The sequence below is a fragment of the Sus scrofa genome, chromosome 13, assembly GCF_000003025.6.
Source record: "Sus scrofa isolate TJ Tabasco breed Duroc chromosome 13, Sscrofa11.1, whole genome shotgun sequence".
NCBI lineage: Eukaryota > Metazoa > Chordata > Mammalia > Artiodactyla > Suidae > Sus > Sus scrofa.
The window spans coordinates 181,177,749-181,194,410 of record NC_010455.5 but is presented as its reverse complement, the minus strand read 5'-3'; the positions used below and the strand labels follow the sequence as shown (position 1 = coordinate 181,194,410).

At 34.6% G+C, this 16,662-nt stretch overlaps 1 protein-coding gene across 7 annotated transcripts in view; it reads right to left on the bottom strand.

Moving 5' to 3' along the window:
• LOC106508546 overlaps positions 1 to 16,662 on the bottom strand; it is a 593,953-nt gene that overhangs the window by 177,122 nt on the left and 400,169 nt on the right. For 2 of the 7 annotated variants that reach the window (XR_002338157.1, XR_002338160.1), the window contains exon 1: positions 4,298 to 7,733. The exons of 3 other annotated variants lie outside the window; for them this stretch is intronic. The gene's annotated coding sequence lies outside the window, so the exon portion shown is untranslated. Of the gene's footprint in view, positions 1 to 4,297; positions 7,734 to 11,338; positions 12,158 to 16,662 lie in introns of those variants that run through there. 2 more of the 7 variants (XR_002338159.1, XR_002338155.1) reach the window with 2 other exon arrangements.

Here is a 16,662-nt window from a genome sequence, read left to right as displayed (position 1 = left end):
TTTAAGGAGAGGTAACATTGCAACAATAGTAAAGTGGAGGCAGTTCTAAAATTAGTAAATATTAATAATTTTAAGCAAATGATGACATTCCACTTTTCTATACGTTAGTAAACCTTTAAAACTAGTAATTATCAAATATTTAGAATCACTACACAAACATGCAAATGACCACCAACTCATGCAGAATAATCAGTGCTTTAAATGATCAAAAGCATTAGATTTGGTGTGACTGTCTATATGGATTCATATATAGACAAGCTTTCAATAAGAAAGGCAAAATCTTTGTTTACTCAGAGTAATACGGAATAAGAATAATCTTAGGGTCCACTGCTATCAGTTCCAGCCCATGCCCATAAGACAGATCTCTCAGGATACAGGCAGATACTCAGGTTAGCAGACATACCTGCACACACACACAAGAGAAAACTAAACTGAAAGTTTACAAACATAAACTAAAACTAAAATCAAAAGGATTTTTTAGAAAAAAATTTGAGTGCCAGAAAAAGACACTCTGATGACCTTGACTTTGAGAGAAGAATATACAGCTAGGTATAAATCGTAATTATTTAAATATATAATAGGTTAGGTTGCTTATAAAAGAAACCCTACCATGTTTAAAAACCGTGTCAACTGGCAATATCTACTTTATGACCATTGAAAAATTTAACCAATATGAAGTAAAAAATGCAACAAGTGCAAATCAACCGTTCTTTTACATGCAAAAGACAAAACCAGAGAACATTATGTTTTTATTTGATATTAATTGTATTTAAATCAAAGCACAGCATTTAAAAATGACTTGGATATCTAAGTTACAGTTAACGCATTAGCTGCTTGGAAATATGAGTTTTTCATCTCGTAAAAATAAAATACTGCAGTTACTTCTATGGGAAGATTCTTACAAATGTATTTATAAATTACAATTCATTTTTTAATGTTCAAGATTTAATTGTATTAATGCTCAAGATTTATTGTATTAACTGAATGACAAAATATTATCGGCTGTTTACATGAAAAGTATCTCTTCACTTTTAGCACATACTTTCGCTAATACAACAAAGGTTCCTGCCTCACGTGCTTCACCATTTACTTTTCTATTGCAAATCCAAGATCATCCCACATATATTCATTTTTTACAGCAGAGATCACTGCAGTTGTGCTGAAATTCAATAACTATATTCTGTCTAATGTAGCAATACATTTATCTCGTGCTGGAATTTCCCATTGAGAACAAAGCATTTCATTTAAATGATAAAATGCTTAGCAAAAATGCCCTGTTGTAACACTTCTCATGTTTTAAAAGTTTTAGGTAAAATACTACAGTTTTAAAGTTTTCTTTTCAATGAGAATTAAATTTTATACTTATTTAATATCTCTTTTAAGTGGGGGAAAGAAAGCATTTTCTGTGCCTGTTGCATAATTAAAACAAACAAATTAAAGCACTCTCACATTTAAAGTTGTAAAGGCTCAATAATCTAAATTGACAACTACAAATGAATTTTACTTTCTCTGAAGAGTGCATGAAGTAGTTTCCATATTGTAAAGTGAAATAGATTTTCATATTTCCAAAGGACTGGAAAAAATGATGAATAAAGCAAATTATTCAAACTGCCCTTCGCGAATAAATTTAACAAAAACACTGAAATATTTTTTAAAGTAATTGTATGCTGAATATTGTTTTAAAATGTCAACTCAGTGAAAAATTGTAATCAGTGTTTTGCATTTATGGTCCCCAAAGGAAAATTAGGTAATAATTCTGCCAAAAAGCCTACACTTTCGAAATACTCGATTACAATTCATAGCTACAGCAAAAGAAAGTATATTTCTTAGCTTTTTCAGTAGAGTACAGCTTAAATTTTCCTCAGTACTTACTTGTTTTACTTCAACTCAAAAATACTTATCAATTTTTTTAATTAAGTTTCTTCCAACTCAAAAAAAAACACATGACTGCGCACTATAAAAGTTTTATATTTTATGACATTTATTTTGCTATGGCCTCTAATTAATCAAAAAACCTTAAACAACAACAGCTAAAATCAGTAGAAACATTTTTCAGTATTTTTAGGATAAATATTCTATCAATTGCAGATAGGTAAAATAATCAAAAAATAAAAATGGAAACAGAAGACAATGTTATGCATTTGTGAGATAGGATTAAAATAAAACTATAAAAATACAATTCAAAAATAATTTTTAAGCAAGAACTCTGTGAAGAAGCAATCTTATTTTTCTTGCACCTGTTTGAAGACAGTAAATGATAAAAATATTCCTGCTTTTCTGAAATTTTGAAATGTCTACCTCATATGTTGACTTCTTTTTCAAAGAGTATCAAAGATTACATCAAATGAGAGTTCAACTGTGAACTCAAATAGAATTATAGAACTTATGCAGGTAAATTTCTACAAATAGCAGCTCTGTATTTGCCTTTCCCCATTTATACTGTATTTTAATGTTGACTGATATAGTAACTTCAAGCACCCTATACCTCAGTGCAACTAATAGCAAGGTAAATACAATATCAAGATTCAGTCAACAGCAATAACAAAAAATATTTTATACATACATAAATTATATAAATACACAAATTGATCTAAAGGAGATCAAGATGCATTTCCTAATGCTAAAATTTACTTAAATTTCACTTTTTTCTATGACCCCAAGTAGCAACAATTTACATTGTTCAGTAAGTAAAAAAGTGAAACTAAGTATAGTGATAAATATATGAAAAACATACCTACTAAGAGAGCTCCAACTCATGTTTCTTTAAAGAATACATCATCAACATTTTTAAAGAGAAAGACGATTACTTTAAAGTGAAAAAATAAAGTTTCACTCTAGGTTACCATCGACTGATCTATGAGGCAAAAATGGCATGTAGTATAGTGATAACAGGATTTCTTAAGAAAAAAAATCAGAGCAACCGAGATCCCACTTTTCTGCTTTTAAATTCTCTGCAGTGTGTCTATTTTTAATATCTAAAGATATTGTTGAAAATGGTTATATAAAATCTGAGGTTGTTAATATCAGATTATTAAGGTACTTCATTGCAACTTGTTAATTTAACTCAAAATATTGGAGTATAAAATAATGTATCAGCTTACAAGACAAAATTCAGTTATAATAAAATCAAAATTGACAGCTTCAAAAATTAGATGAAAGTGACTTTGAGCTTCAGCATTCCTTTCATTTCAAAAAAAATCATCATTTTTATTGTGAAAAAGCAATTAAATACAATTATTTAAAGTTATTCGGTCATGCTTATATATCAAGCACCTCTATTAAAACATTTGTTATAAATACTATCAAGGTGTTAATAGATTTTTTAAAATTATACAGTACTTCTAATATGTTTTAGAATGCTAAACACCATGGTATTAAAATATATAAAAATCTCATTTAAAAATGTTAAGCTTAATTGTGCTCACACTGAAACTTCTAGAAAACTTCATTACTTACTGTCCACTGAGTATTACTTACAGAGATTAACAATTTTAAGAATTCATCTTTTATTTATTCTGAAGTGTTTTGAATAACCCTTTCGTACTGTATACTTCTCAGTGAGATAACCATCCCTACTCTGGTCTTCTGAGAAAAACAAAAAAATCAGTAAACATTTTCCTCTAAGATTGTTCTTGTTACAGCTTATTTTAGGTGCCCACAAGGAGAAATTCATAATTCTCAAGGCAACAATATGAGGAAAATTTTTTTAAATGCTTGCTTCATATTTATGGTATAAAGTCATTATGACATGCCTGCACAACTGGTTATGGCAGCTTTCAGACATGATTTCTAATAAATTTTTTTTTTTTTTTTTTTTTTTTTTTTTTGCTCCAGGTTCTTTAGAGAAAGCTTGCCGCTGGGAAGTTGATTTTGGCCAAGTGCCAAAATCATGTGCAAAGGGGCCTCATTAGGGATTCATGGCAGCCTTCAGCACTAACAAAAAATGTGACCCAACAGGCTAAATCAGCGACTAAAATTAAAAAGTAAGAGACAAAGACAACTTACTTAATATTCCTTCCAAAGCAACATTAAACTTTTTTGGTAATTAAACCCTTGTTAGTCTAATGCAGTGTTCCTCTGTTCTCAAATGATTGTACAATTACTCTTTAAAACTTGTCAATTTCCCTTCTAAATACACTTTCTTTCTGTGGCAGTTTACAAAGATTTTGCTATATAATAAAACTCTATATCCACTATAATCAGTGCAACAGCAGAAAACAAAATCGTAAAAATGCCGACCACAGTATTCCCTTAAGATTTAAACAAACAAACAAAAAAATAAGCAAACAAATAGTACCTTTTAAACTTCTACCAAAGTGATCAGGCACACTCCAAACTCCTGTCGCTGGTGATGAATCATTCTCGCTGCCCAACTTTCCCCCCCAAAAAAGTAGATTTGATACGCAGCCTTACCTAGATGTCTTCTGGCTTTTCTGCAGATCAAAAAGTTTCCTGCCTAAGCACACAGATATTCTTTCACAAACCATAAAGGCCCTTTTATGAATCCAGCACTGTAACAGGCTGCCTTCCACACCATGTTGAGAGCCCAGTGCGTCAGTTCTCAAGATAAAATACATGGCTAATACACAATTAGTGGGAGAAGTTGCCTGCTGGAGAATTTATCTTAACGAAAGAAGGAAAAAGAGGAAAAAGCAGCTTTTTTTCTTTCTTTCTTTCTTCTTCTTTTTTTTTTTTTTTTTTTTTCTGGAAAAAGCGAAGAGGGTGCGGTCAGATGTTAGGTTTTGCCTGAGAAAGGCCCTACACTGCACTAGTACCTAAATACTAGCAGAAGCTGCCTGGGAAGAGAGCCAATGGAAGGACTTTGTTTGACCCAGCTGCCAATCTCCCCTGAAGCCGTGCGCCAGACTAAACACTCACACTATTTTAACTCAAATCAGGCTACAGCAGCTGTTTGCTTTCCGGCTCTGAACGCTGCACCCACCATGGCCTGTGTGGTTCACCCAGCGAGCTGTGCTCACTGCCTGGCTAAAATCTGTTCTGGGTTGGGAATTTTTCATTGGAGAGTAAAATTTAACCCTACTCCTAAAGATGATGTTTGTTGTTTGGCATTTGGATCTGGCAATTTGGAATAATTTTATGATCTATTAAAAGAAATGTGATATTTTATACCACGGAGGAGAACTGGAATTTGAAAGTAACAATGATTCATGCATTTTTTTTGAAATTCCAACTTCAATTCTTCTGACATATTCAAGTTAACACTAAAACTGCTACACTAAAATATCATATAGCAATAAACGAGGGCCCTACCTAGTACCTCTAAGATCAAAGATGGTACCCATTCAACCCACCCAAACTTCTTCCACTTTACCAAGATGGAAAGCTGGCATCATTGGACTGGAGACTCACATCATTCTGAGAGTTAGTACTTACTGCTTAATGCTCTGGAAAATTCCTCCAGAAGCAACACCTAAGCACACAAGTACTTTGTTTTCCTTATATGAGAAAGTACCCAGTGGTCCAAGTGATCTTTCCTAAATTTCTAAGCATATTTAGCTACCAGGCAGAGTGTGAAAATAATGTCTTAAATGGCAAAAGATGAAAATTTGCCCACTGGTAGCCTAAAGTGAAAAGGACATCAAAAAGAAGTTAGGAGAGGCATGATTTCAGTAATAAAGTGATCTGATAAAGTAGGGAGAAGAGATCTGATAATGAAAAGTTATTGCACATAACATAGGAGCCAAACATTATGTACCTGCTGAAAATAAGTCAGGAAGTCATTCAACAAAGGGAAGGGAGAGAGAAGTTGAGTGGACTGTGATAACATAGACTCACTCCTGACCAAATGCCTAATTATGGATAACAGTCATGAGAGAAGATAGCATCTTTTCATTTAAGGATTTTAATTTCTGCTGTTGCTTAGGAGTAGAAGGATGTTTCTCCATTGAGGGCAAGTAGCCAGTAAGACTTGTACTTTTTTTTTTTTTTTAACTAATAACTAATTTGGTTCACACCATAGCCAGAAGATGACCAAAAAAGAAATATTTCTAATATACTGTAAAAGCGTCTTCAGGGATTGTTTCAGAAAGTTGTTTCTTTTGCCTTAGCAGAGAGATTACTTTGTTTCTATCGCTGCCCTCCAAATAATACGTCTGTTTACATGTCTTAGAAACTGGAGATATAAGTTACAAAAAGCGTAATTTTATAACAAAATGTTGTTTTCTCAGATACGAAGTGAAGATGGTTATGGAAAGGTTGAACTATTAGGTTTGATGGGTGCACATAAACTGAAAGATCCAATTCATTAAAAATGCATATCAAGATAATATTGTATAACAGGTGAGTTACTATCTTATTCTGAAAATAATACACATATCAATCCGAAAGATTCCCATGGGTTCTGGCTTCCTTCGTGGCAGAGTTGGAATTCAAATTCTCATGGAACCAAATAAAATGCTGGCAAATGGTTTCTCTTGTGCCTCTTTCTCTCAATTCAAGAAAATATTCAACATGTTTCTCTGAATGGCCTATTACAATCTACCAAGAACATTATCACTGGCAATTATAAAGCTACATATACTTCTGCAATGCCTATAAAATGGTAACATTTGTTCATCTCAGTAATGCTTCTCCTACACTATATTCCATATTCCTGTCTTCTCCTTAGACACCCGTGCCTTGAAATTCATATATTGAAGTCCTGATTCTCAGAACCACAGAATGAGACATGATTTGGAAATGTGAATTTTTAAGGAATAATTTAGTTAAATGAGGTTAGTAGTGTGGGCCCTAATGCAATATGGTTAGTGTCCTTACAAGAAGAGATCAGGACACAGATATACACAGAGAGATGATTATATGAAGACATAGGAAGAAGTCCACCTACAGCCAAGGAAAAAGATCCAGAAGAAACCAATCCTGTAGGTGCCCTGATCTTGGACTTGCAGCTGGCAGAATTATGAGAAATAAATTTCTGTGTTTTAAGTTATCCCATGTTATATTATTTTTATAGCTGCCTGAGAAAACTAATACAATATCTAAATAGAAAGGAGTGAAAAATCATCTTATTGTTGATTACAATTTGTTTCTATACTCAGGTGTTTGATTTTATCCAACAGAACATGTAATTTATGAAGGAAGTATATACATATTCACATTTTCCAGAAACTGGAAAACTACGCATGTGCCAGAGTTTTGGAACATCATGTGTAAAAGCTACACATGGTGTTAGGAATGAAGGAAAAGATAACACAGTTGTCACTCATCCATCATACTTCTCATTTTCATATTTTGATCAGGAATACCATGTTTAAGCCATTGTCTGGTACAAAATACAATGCTATGTTCACTATCAATAAGCAATCTTTGAAAAGAATTATGGAATAAATAGGTGCTTCACTTTTCCTTTAGGACAATAAAAAATGGAATGTAAACTTTTGATTTTGTAAGATAGTTTTGATCCATGACAATTTACAGTCAAGGCCTGGCACTAGATAAAAATTTCTTATCAAAAGTTGGAAACATAAAAAGTTAGTCTTTGTAAGGGAAGAGTTTGAATAAATTTTACCTGGGGAAAAGACTCTAAAGGAAGAAGGAAAAGAAATGTGAGTGCCTTGTAAGAAAGTCTGGTTAAAGGTAAAGTAATTGAGACTGAAAATAATAAAAAATAAAACAAGTCAGAGTTCCTGTTGTGGCTCAGTGGCAACAAGCCTGACCAGTATCCTTGAGGATGCAGGTTCAATCCCTGGCCTCACTCAGTGGGTTAAGGATTCTGCATTGCCAGAACACAGATGCAACTCGGATCCAGTATTGCTGTGGCTGTGGTATAGGCCAGCAGCTATCGCTATGTTTTGACCCCTAGCTTGGGAACTTCCATATGCTACAGGCAAGGCCCTAAAAAGCTAAATTAAGCAATTAAGTAAAAAAATAAAAGTCAAGGGGTTAATCAGAATATCCCAAAGGGAGGCCATATTTGCCCAGATAGTTAAGTGTGGACACTCCATTTACATAAAATTGGAAGCAGCAAGATAATGATGTAAAATGGATTAGATAGGAATGGTAGGAATACCTTTGCTGTTGTGTCAGGCTGAATTCTAAGATGGGCCCAAGATTCCCCCTCCCTGGTGTACACTTGTATGCTACTTCCCTAGAAGTTGGGCAGAACCTGTGAATATGATGGTTTATTTGCTCTGTAGATTAGATTATCAATCTCTATATAAAATCTGTGAGCTCTCCATGTAGAATTAGTAGAGGGAGAAAGAAGCCAACAGCAAACTAATATACTTGACCAGAAGAGGGAAGGAAAAGATGATTGAAGGTACCACTGAAATGAGATATTGTTTGACTCACCAGCTGACATGTGCATGTGAATTTCCATTCATCTTTGAATTCACCCATCCTCTCAAAAATTCTATTTAAGGCTGACTTTGTGGGGGACACTGGGCTAAGTGTAATGTGGGATAAAAAAAAAACAGCCCCTGTGTTCAGATAGTCTGGTCAGCAAACTGAAAGCCAGACAGTCAATTCTGAAGAAAATGGCACTGTGTTAAATGCTTCAGAATGCTGAGGCCTTAGGTAATGCCCTGTGGGTTTGTAAATGTGATAGAATGTTATGAAAATATTGATAATTATCACATATTCAAGTACTTAAAATATTGTAATGTGAAAATGATGTTTTTTTTTGGTCACCTTACAGCTTCATGGTGTCATTCATTGTATTTAGGTGCCTGAAGACATCATTATCTGTGTGAAATTATGATAGTTTCTCTTATCTTTTTGAGTAAGCATTTTCATTATTCCCATGCTAGTTGAGACAAAAAAGACCACATATCTTTTGCAATGCTAACACTAAAAAATAAAATCCAATTCATTATCATTTTACACAAAAGCCCATTATTACTCCAAAGTAAATTGCAAACCATACTACAATGGCTTTCACTTTAAGCAAGATATACTAATAATAACACAGTCCTTTGAAAACCCGTTTGCTAATGAGAATACCCATAAAACTTTGAGAAACAATGTCAAATAAATGATAAATATAAATTGAATGTGATCAGGGAATGGAATGACTTAAGTTATACTAAGGAAAATTATCTTAAATGACTAAGAAAATATTTCCAAGAAAATCATATGCAAAGATTAAAGATAAAATATAATACAAAATACAACTGTCAAAACAGAGAAAAAAGCATCTAAGTTTTTACTTGGGGTAACAAATGAAGATGCATACAGACACTTAAGTACATATATAAACAAACAAAAATAAAGTAAAGACAATGACCTATTCTTATTAATCTGACTTCATATTCCCACTGTAGTTTCTTTCTTTCTTTCTCTCTTTTTTTTTTTCTTGTCTTTTTAGGGCTGCACCTATGGCATATGGAGTTCCCAGGTTAGGCGTCGAATTGGACTGTAGCTGCTGGCCTATGCCACAGCCACAGCAGCAAGGAGGGATCCAATCCATGTGATCGAATGTTATGTGGTATAGACCTATACCACAGCTCAGTGCAATGCCAAATCCTTAACCCATTGAGCAAGTCCAGGGATTGAACCCATGTCCTCATGGATACTAGTTGGATTTGTTACCGTTGAGCCAAGACAGGAACTCCCATACTGCAGGTTTTTTTTATTTAAGCCACTTCTGGGATTCCCTTTTGCCTCAGTCAGTAAAGGGTTCAGTGTTATAACTGCTGTTGCTCTGTTACTGCAGAGGCACAGGTTGGATCCCTGGCCTGGAAACTTCTGCATGCCATGGGTGTGACAAAAAATAAAATTAAAAAAAAAAAGAAAAAATAAACCCATTTCCTGCTTCAGTCCATTTTCTAGAACTATCATTGTGACTTTTGAGGCAATCTCTGTAGGCATTTTCATATTTAATCAAGTATATTTTACTGTTTCCAAAGAATTAAGAACAATCTAAATATAAGAAGAAATAACATGAATAGTCCTATATCTATAAATAAATTGAATTAATAATTATAACTTTTTCCAAAGGAATTACCAAACCCAATGGTTTCACAAGTGATTTCTGTGAAATATTAAAGGAAGAAATAATATCAATTCACCACAATCTCTTTCAAAAAATAAATAAATAAAAGCAGAGGAACACTACTTAACTCATTCAATGAGCCTAGCATTATACACATGCTAAAACTAGATAGCAGAAAAAAAAAAATCACAAGACTTGTATCTCATGAACATAGACACAAAAGAACTCACCAAAATCTTAACAAGTCAAATTCAACAATATATAAAAATAATTACCCACTACAACTAAGTGGTATTATTCCAGGTATGCAAGACTGGTTCAACATCTGAAAAAATCAAGCTATATAACCCACCTTATCAACAGACCAAAGGTGGGAAAGCATATGATCATACTGACACAGAAGATACAACCCAACACTCCACCATAATAAAAATACTTAGCGAACTAGGAGTAGAGGGGAACTTCTCCAAATCAGTGAAGAACACTTAAGTGCATATACAAACAAACAAAAATAAATAAAGGATTTCTACAAAATCCTTCAGCTACCATAGTTGGTAATGAGTATCCAGATGTTTTCTCCCTAAGACCAGGAACAAGGTAAGAATGTTCCCTGTCACCACTCCTGCTCAACTTCACACAGGAAGTCCTAGCTGGTGCCATAAGAAAAGAATTGGAAATAAAACGGTAAACACTGGAAACAAATAGATCTGTCTCTATTTATAGATAAGACTGTCTTTATTGAAAAATTCCATAGAATTTTTTTTTTTTTTTTTTTTTTGTAAAAAGCAACTACAGCAAGGTTTTGGGATGCAAGGTTAATGTACAAAAGCCAGTTGCCAGTTAGCAGATGAATAATTTTTGGGGTTCTGAGGTACAGCATTGCAATTATAGTTAATGGTACTGTATTGTACACAGAAAAATTGCAATCGTAAACATTCTCAACACAAAAACAAAACAATAATTATTTGATGTGATGGAATGTTAACTAACACTACAATAGTAATCAAACTGCAATATGCAAATACATCAAAGAAACATGTTGTACACCTTAAATTTACACAATGTTATATGTCAATTATATCCAACAAAGCTAGTAAAAATATATTTAAAAAAATTTAAAGCTAATTGCTTTCCTCTTTATCAGCAATAAATATTAGAATTTGAAATTTTAAAAATACCACCTATAGGCATTCCTGTTGTGGTGCAGTGGAAACAAATCTGACTAGCATCCATGAGGATGAGGGTTTGATCCCTGACCTCTCTCAGTGGGTTGGGGATCCAGTGTTGCTGTGAGCTGTGGTGCAGGTCACCGATGAGGCTCAGATCCTAAGTTGCTGTGGCTGTGGTGTAGGCTGACAGCTACAGCTCCAATTCAACCCTAGCCTGGGAACTTCCATATACCGTGGGTGCAGCCCTAAAATGCAGGAAAAAAAAATCTATATTAGTATCAAAAATTAAATACTTAGGTATAAATCTAACAAAATATGTATAAAAACTATATGTGGAAAGCTACAAATTGCTGATGAAAAAAAGTCAATGTAAATATATATGTATGTTTTTGTCCTGTTAGTGGAAAGGGCTCAGGATGCAATGCCTCCAGAACAAATAAGCATATCTGTCACCCAGATCTTGGTTTCTAATACCATTATCCAATATAAGGAACTAGGGCTCCTTGGAGAATTGCCTGATTCTAGGACTCCACAGGAAATTAGCGAAATGTGCCTGAAGCCTCTTTTAGTGTCAAAAAGTAAGTGCCAAAAAATAAAAATTAAACAATGATGAAGATGCACTAAAGGGATACAGGAGACAACTGAAAGAGGTCACAGAGGCCAAAGCTGAAATAATTTGAACCACAAAGTAAATAAAGTAGTACTGGATTACAACCCAAAGTACAAAATAAATGTCCGTGAATACATACTGATATAAATTAGTAAATGTATGTTCTATACTTAAGGAGGTGGAGTGTACCTGCCCACTCTTTAAATGGAGGTTGACTTCTTTCCAAAGAGGGCAATATTGAAAAAGATAGAGAAAAACAGTAAGTTCACAGTGGAGAAAACTGACAAACACTTCTGTAAGCCAAGTGATTAAGATGAACATCAACAGTGATATTATTTTAATGACATTCAGTTTTGACATAATATGATGAAAATGGCAGTTTACCTTTGTGGTCTCCTTCCCAAAATGTATTACTCCAGTCTAAGCCTAAGAAGAACATCAGACAAATCCCAATTGAAAGATATTCTATGGGATAACTGATTAATAAAGCTCGAAATTGTCAAGGTCATTAGAAACAGGGGAAGTCTGAGAAATTGTGACAACCAAAAATAGCCTAAGGAGACATGGCTATTAATGTAAGTGGGTATCCTGGATGAGATCCTGGATCAACAACCAAAAAAGGGGGCATTAGGAAAAACCTAGGGATGTCTGAGTAAAGTATGGACTTCACTTTGTAATAATGTATCAACTGTGTTTATCCAATTGTGACAAATATATCAGACTACTGTAAAGAGGAACTAGGCGTAGAGTACACAGGAAATCTTTATATCATCTTTGCAATAATTTTGTGGATAGGAGTTCCCATCATGGCTCAGTGGTTAACAAATTCGACTAGAACCATGAGGTTGCGGGTTCGATCCCTGGCCTCGCTCAGTGGGTTAAAGATCCGGCATTGCTGTGAGCTGTGGTGTAGGTTGCAGATGTGGCTCAGATCCCCTGTTGCTGTGGCTCTGGCATAGGCTGGCGGCTACAGCTCCGATTGGACCCCTAGCCTGGGAACCTCCATATGCCATGGGAGTGGCCCAAGAATGGCAAAAAGACAAAAAAAATAATAATAATAATTTTGCGGATATGAAATTGTTCTGAAACTAAATGTTTATTAAAATGTACACCAGAAAAAATATTTTAATAGAAAAAAAATGATTAAACACCTCTAAGGACATTACCCAGTATTTTTTTAGGTGTGTAAGCAATGTCCAGAAACCAATTTGTAAGCAATATGAATTAAAGTAATAAAACTACTCCTTTGGTTTCTGTGACATGGGTTTTCCCAATATTTTTTTTTCTTCTCATATATCTAATTTTTTTTCAACTGTTTAAACATGTTACTCAAGATTCCCTCCTTGGCTACTTTTTTTCTTTTCTTGCTCTACTCAGACATCAAGTCAACTTTCACAAATAAGTTGACAACCTCCAAATCTTCAGCACAGAGCTCCTGATCCCATTTTCTACATGCCCACAGGTGTCCTACCTCTATTCTAAATCACATTTATTATTTTCCTTCTCACCTGCTCCTACTCTGTTTAACAGTCAGTCATTCTTACACGGCCAGATGACTGAAAACAGAAGAGATCTCAGGATATCTCAACAATTCCTTGGTAAACACTGGGATAGGTGGAAAAACATGGAATACAAAAACATAATTGAAGAAAAATCTTCTCAATAATAATAACAACCTAAAGAAACTTTAGTGATCAGATCGAAAAGATTTATTTTGTCCTAGGAAAGCAGAAGGAAGGAAGAAAGGAAGGAAGGAAGGGAAAGGAAAAGAAAGAAGGAAGGAATGAAGGAGGAAAGAAAGAAAAACATGAAAGAGCAATTGATCAACAGAAATCATTAAAAATAAAATTCATGAATAATTAATGTTCCTGAAGTGTTAGAACAAATTTTAAGAAAAATCAAAGATATTAAAGATAGAACAGAAGTTTTTCAGGCCTAACGCTAAATTAAAGAATTCACCACGTGCTTGGCAAAATTAATGGCAGTAGATACAGACCTATATCAGTCTAGCAAATAAAATTTTAACTACAATTTCAAAGGATAAATCTTACCACTATCAAAACCAAAAAGAAAAAAAGTGTATGTGTTTATCCACAGAGGAATAAAAATGTTCTGTCAACATTTTTTCTTTACAAAATGAAAAATTAACATTATCTACATACATTGGGGTATATTAGCTTTTGAATAAGAGGATTTAGGTCTAACCATAGAAATCAGAGGTGACTAACATTGCCTCAATCCAATAGAATTAGGAGAAAACAGACATAAGCCAATCAATACATTGCATTCCTCCAACCACAGATAATGGTTCAGAGTGATCTGTATCATATGACCATAACTGATCTAGTCTCTCATGTAAAAAGAAGGCATGTATAACCAGGAGTCATCTTTTTATAACTATAACAAACCCAAGTTTTGGGGATAAAACTGACATCACAGAAGACAGAGGGAGGGAGAAGATAACCAGCACCTTGATGATACAATTAAAATAAAGATTTCACCTTACCCTATTTATGTCTGTTTACAGTTATATGAGCTAGTAAATTTCCTTATTGTTTAAGCCATTTAGAGTTTATTTTTCTTTAATATAACATGTAAAGTATCATAACTTATATAGGCTAGCCAAATTTCATTTCATGTGTAAAGGCAACAGAGACATATTAAATGATCAAAAAAAAAGATTATATTATTCCTAAGAAAATTGCCTAAGACATGCAGGCTGATTAACAGGTGAATTGAAACTAAGTGTCCATCAATGGATGAATGGATAAAGATATATATATATATATATATATATATAAAATACATAATGGAATACTAAGCAGACTTAAAAGGAAGGAATAACTGCCATTTGTGACAGCATGCACAAATCTGGAGGACATTATTCTAAGTGAAATAAGCCAGACACAGAAAGACAAATATTATGTGATCTCACTTATACGTGGAATCTAAAAATGTTAAACTAAGAAAAACAGAGTAGAATAGTGGTTGCCAAGGACAGAGGAGGTAGAAGAAATGGGAGATTTTTTTTTTTTTCTTTTCCAGCTACACCTACTGCATATGGAAGTGCCCCAGCCAGGGAACAAATCTGAGCCAAAATTACAACCTATGCCACAGCTGCAGCAACACTGGATCTTAACCTGCTATATAGCACATCAGGAACTCCAAGAAAGGGTGATATTGGTGAAAGGGTACAAACTTTCAGTAATAACATGAATAAGCTCTCGACAGCTAATGTATAGCATGGTAACTATCGCCAATGTTAATGAACTGCATATCTGAATTTTCTAGGAGAGTAAATCTTAAGTGTTCTCATCACACACACACACACACACACACAACTAACCATGGAAGGTGAAGGATGTGCCAATTATCTTGACTAGTAGTCACTACCCAAGGTATATTTATATCAAAACATAAAGTTTTATACCTTCATTTGTCTAGTTTTTAATTTGTTAATCATACCTCAATAAAGGTGAAAAAAATAAAAATAAATTTAAAAAAGAATTTAGTATAGAGGCCTGTCTCACTCGAGGTGGACCCAAAACTCTGCACTTAGACTCAGAAATCTTTCATAAGACATTATACTTTTTTTCCTTCTCCTTTCCCTGCACTAAGAAATAGATTTGTCATGCTACATTCTTCATAGCACAATGTTGGATGACCATGGCAACTCCGACAAAAACCCTAATTTATAACATTTAACATCAAGTTCCTGTGAGTGTGCCTCTTATGTGCTTCAAAGTTAACCTATGAGAATGATCTTAAAGAGCAATTGAAATACCTAAAATGTATTAAGCAGCAACTCTACTAAGTTAGGTTTAGAGAATTTAGATATTTTGTTCAAATAAATGGAAAAGCAGGATTAAACCCAATCTGATGTCAGAGTCTATATTCTTTTTGTTGTTGTTTTGTCTTTTCTAGAGCCGCTTTCTGCGGAATGGGGAGGTTCCCAGGCTAGGGGTCTAATTGGAGCTGTAGACGCCAGCCTACTCCGGAGCCACAGCAACGCGGGATCTGAGTCACATCTGCAACCTACACCACAGCTCACAGCAATGCCAGATCCTTAACCCACTGAGCAAGGCGAGGGATCGAACCTGCAACCTCATGGTTCCTAGTCGGATTCGTTAACCACTGCACCACAGTGGGAACTCCAAGAGTTTGTGTTCTTGATCACTATCTAAACCATCTCCAAGGTAATATTTATTGAGTGCTCAGTACATAGTGGGCACCGTCTCCATGTTCTTTGTGATATAATCATTGCTTAGCTCTCTAATAACATCTCTGTAAATTACCCCCATGATCCCATCTGTACACGAGAGTAAGTTCACTGTCACGTTTTCTCTCCTTGATCTTGGCACTTCTGGTAATGCCCTCCCCTCCAGCACTTTGCTTGTCTATTTGGACTGCCTGGGTATCAACTGTATTAGGAAGATTTTCTGGACTGTTTCTTGACCAAGGCCTAGTTCAGTATTCTCTCTATGCCTTGCCATCCTACAGTACATACTTAACAAACACCATAAACGTCTGTAACAACTTGCTTTTATCCATCTCCTGAGACTTTAAGGGCACCATGCTTCCCTCTGTTTTTTTTTTTTTTTTTTTTTTTTTTTTCCTTTTCTAGGGCTGCTCCCGTGGCATGTGGAGGTTCCCAGGCTAGGGGTCCAATCGGAGCCATAGCCACTGGCCTATGCCAGAGCCACAGCAACTCGGGATCTGAGCCGTGTCTGCAACCTACCCCACAGTTCACAGCAACGCCGGATCTTTAACCCATTGAGCAAGGCCAGGGATCGAACCCACAACCTCATGGTTCCTATTCGGATTCATTAACCACTGAGCCACAATGGGAACTCCCCCTCTTTTCATTCTCAGTAACCCACACAGTCCTTGGCAGTGAATAGGTATTCCTAAGTATTATCAATTACTTAATG